The sequence below is a fragment of the Trichechus manatus genome, unplaced genomic scaffold, assembly GCF_000243295.1.
Source record: "Trichechus manatus latirostris isolate Lorelei unplaced genomic scaffold, TriManLat1.0 scaffold00087, whole genome shotgun sequence".
Taxonomy (NCBI): Eukaryota; Metazoa; Chordata; class Mammalia; order Sirenia; family Trichechidae; genus Trichechus; species Trichechus manatus.
Genome location: NW_004444023.1, coordinates 9,759,545 through 9,763,370, shown reverse-complemented (window position 1 = coordinate 9,763,370; position 3,826 = coordinate 9,759,545). Strand labels below are relative to the sequence as shown.

The 3,826-nt window shown below is 55.0% G+C and overlaps 1 pseudogene; it reads left to right on the top strand.

Annotated features, from left to right (window-relative positions):
• The first annotated feature begins 563 nt into the window (after positions 1–563).
• Positions 564–3,546, top strand: LOC111821484 (leukocyte immunoglobulin-like receptor subfamily A member 6 pseudogene; annotated as a pseudogene).
• Positions 3,547–3,826: the final 280 nt, after the last annotated feature.

Here is a 3,826-nt window from a genome sequence, read left to right as displayed (position 1 = left end):
GGAGCCAACCCTCTTCAAGACAAGAAATCTCAGTTCTTTGCTGGGTGGCACCAGGTCACCTTTCCTGTGGACCCTGTGAGCACCTCTCATGGGGGCACCTACAGATACTATAGTTCCTCCTGCTCCTCCTCCCTTGTGTGGTGACACCCCAGTGACCCTCTGGATTTCAAGGTCACAGGTAAGGGAATCCCACTAGCCCCATCTCTTTCCTAGAACCTCAAAATGACTGATCTAAGATGTGTGCCCAGGTGAGCCCTGGTGGTGATGGATGACAAGTGACACTGTCCTCGCAGGTCCAAAATCACAGAAAGGGGCCAGGGAAGAAGACCAGTGTGGACTCACTGCAGCCCCCATGGACAGTGTGGGCATGTGCATCCCCTATGATTCCACTGTCTCCTCAATTGCAGGGGTGTACAGGAGGCCCTCCATCTCGGCCCAGCCGGGCCCACCGGTGCTCTCTGGAGACAGCCTGACCCTGCAGTGTCAGAATGGAATGTGGCCTCAGGGGAAGGGGAACCTCACAGACTACACTTTGAGGTAGTGTGGGGTGACTGTATCCCCCCTTTAATTCAGCTCCCCCTTCTCTCTCAGGAGCCTACAGCAAACCCTCCCTCTCAGCCCATCCAAGCCCTCTGGTGACTTCAGGAGAGAAAGTGTCCCTCTTGTATAGCTCAAAGGACACAATGGACACTTTCCATCTGCTCAAGGAGGGAGGAGCCCACCCTTCTCAACACAGGAAATCCCATTTCTTTCCTGGGAGGCACCAGGCCACCTTTCCTGTGAACCCTGTGAGCACCTCCCATGGGGGCACCTACAGATGCTATGGTTCATCCCGCTCCTCCCCCCACATGTGGTCACACCCCAGTGACCCTCTGGATCTCAAGGTCACAGGTGTGGGACACCCCACCCAACCCTGTCTCTTTCTAGGGGCTCCAAAATGACCAATCTAGGCCATGTGCTCAGGGAAGCCCTGGTGATGATGGAGTAATTGGTGACAGTGGCTTCCTGGGGGGCAGAATCACAGAGGGGAATGTGAAGGAGACCAGTGTGCACTCACTGCAGCCCCGTGGACAGTGGGCATGCGCGTCGCCTTTGTTACCACTATCTTCTCAGCTCCAGGAGGGGACAGAAAGCCCTCGCTCTCAGCCCAGCCAGGCTCACTGGTGTTGTCTGGAGCCAGCCTGACCTTGCAGTATGGCTTGGAGCCAGCTATGACAGGTTTTCTCTGACCAAGAATGAGCAGCTCTCACTCTCCCCCAACCAGTGCCTTGACAGCACAGTCCGAACTTCACCCTGGGCCATGTGAACCACACTCACAGGGGCCAGTACAGGTGCTATGGTGCATACAAACACTTCTCTGGGTGGTTGGCCCCCAGTGATCCCTGTACCTCCTGGTGGCAGGTGTGGACCCCTGCCCAGCCCTACATCCAGATGGCCTGCTGAGGTGTGGGCCCAGGGTCTCCCCTGGTGGAGATGGGGTCAAGGGAGACAGGGTCCTAGAGCAGAGCAGAAATGGTGGCTTTGATCCAGGGAGGGGGAGTGAGAAAGGGAGAGTGAGAGACATAGGGATGAGAGAGACCATCAAAGAGAAACTGAGAGGTGCAGAAAGAGGGGTCACAGAGGGAGAGTACCTAAAGAGGAGATGGTGATCAGCTAAGGGAGGTGGGGACTGGATGGCTCCCTGTACACTATGGCCTCTTTCACTGACAGGAACCTATGAGAAACCCTCTCTCTCAGCCCATCCGGGCCCCTCAGTGACCTCGGGAGAAAGCGTCACCCTGCAGTGTTGCTCAGACGACTCATTTGATACATTCCATCTGTTCAAGGAGGGCTTCACTGCCCCTCCCCAGCACCTTCATTGGCAAAACAACACTGGGACCTTTCAGGCCAACTTCTCCATGAGCTCTATGACCTCAGCTCATGGGGGTACCTACAGGTGTTACAACTCACACAGCTCCTCTCCCTACCTGTTGTCACAATCCAGTGACCCCCTGGAGCTGGTGGTCTCAGGTGAGGAACCCCTGACCCTGTCCCCTCGGTGTTCTGATGGTCAGTTCAGGGCCCTACCCCCAGGGGAGCTCCATGCTGAGGTGGCGGGTAGGGGCCTCAGAGGGATGGAAAAGACAGGGTAACCTCCATCCCTGCCTCATCATCAGTCTTCATCCCTGAGGCCCAGATATATTCTTGGTGGGTGGAGGGAAGCTGGAGAGGATCAAAGCTGACCAAGAGGAAAGGCCAGAGGGACCCCACCTCTCATACTTCCTAAATTTCTAATTCTTGTAGCATCTCACCCAGAGACCAAATCAAGAGCTGGTGAGTAACAGAGGCCTGGTTCCCCAGGGGGAACACAGATTCGCCCTCTTAGCTGACGGAATTTTTCCTTCATCTCTCCAGCATGGCTGTGTCCAGGGGGCTGAGATATGGGCAGAGACGAGGGTGGTGACTCCAGGATCCAAGAGGTTGTGGGACTGAGGCCTGATGAGGAGTGGGGTGGTCACAACAGAAGGAGATGTGGGGTCCAGCCTAGAGGAGGAGCAGCAGGCTGAAGACCCTCCCCTGTCCTCCTCCCTAGGAGAATCTGAGGATCAGCACCACACATCCAGAGAATCAGACCCACCAAGGGGTAAGTGAGGGTCTCTCATTTGGGAGGAGGCTGGAGAGTGAGAGGAGTTGAGTTCTTTGTTGGCTCATCCACTTCTTGAGATGGTGACCCTAGAAAAGGCCCTTTATTTTTGTCTCTGGGATCCATGTGACCACTCGAAAAGGGGAAGCAATCCGGCTTCTTCACCATGTGGGGGAGGGGCAGGGCAATGAAAAGGGCATCTGTGTTCATCCACAAATTGAGGAGAGCTCCCCCTTCCTGTGATGGTAGGGAAAGAGCAGGGCTTGGAAGTCGCACCCCACCTCCACCTCGGATTCAAAACCCAGCTCTGTCACCTCCCAGCTGTGGGGCATCAGGAAAGTCACGTTCCGTCTGAGTCTCAGTTTCACTGCCTGTAGAACAGGCCTCCCACCATCTCCCAGGGCTGCTGTGAGACACAGAAGAATCACAACAGTGAAAGTCCTGGGCATGGGACCTGGCCCGACATCGTGCTCAGTACAGAGTAGACTCCCCACCCTCCACCTCCGCCCCCCTCCCAGATACACGGGTCCCATGTCCAGACAGGCCTTGCATGGGAGTGTCAGGGCCCTGCAGAGTGGGGGACAGAGCAGGGCCGGGCTAGGAGATGGGGAGGAATTAGGGATTGGTGAACAGGGGGGAGGGAAGGTAGATTAGCAGCAGGGAAACAAAAGCACAAGGGAATTCAGAGACCCCCAATTCCAGCCCTGCCACTTCCTGGCTAGGTGACTTGGGACACATGATTGACCTCTCTGAGCCTCAGTTTCCTCTTCTGTAAAATGGGCAGGGTGGGGGTGGCAATCCCAAGTTGCATGGTTGTTGTGAGGGTCAGAGGTGATAAATCCAAAGGTCCCAGCATGTGCTACCATGCAGAAGGTACTTAGAAAAAGGGTATCACTAACTTATTTATGACATCACTCATGCCCAAGGTCTCCAAGAGTACCTGAAATTTCTGATCAGAGACTGGGTGGCCCATGTAAGTCTTCTCCTCCTCTTCCTCCTCCTCTTCCTCTTCATTCAACACCAACGCCATGGAAAACACAGTAAGTGACATGAGTAGGGAATGGGATGATGTGGCCACATGAGATGGTGGATGACAGGTGGGCAGACCAAGGATGCACTGAGGGCAATGGCCAAGGAGCCCAAAGAAATGAGAGAAGATCAGCTTAGAAAGATTTCTCAGCATTTCACAACCTGAAAATCTAG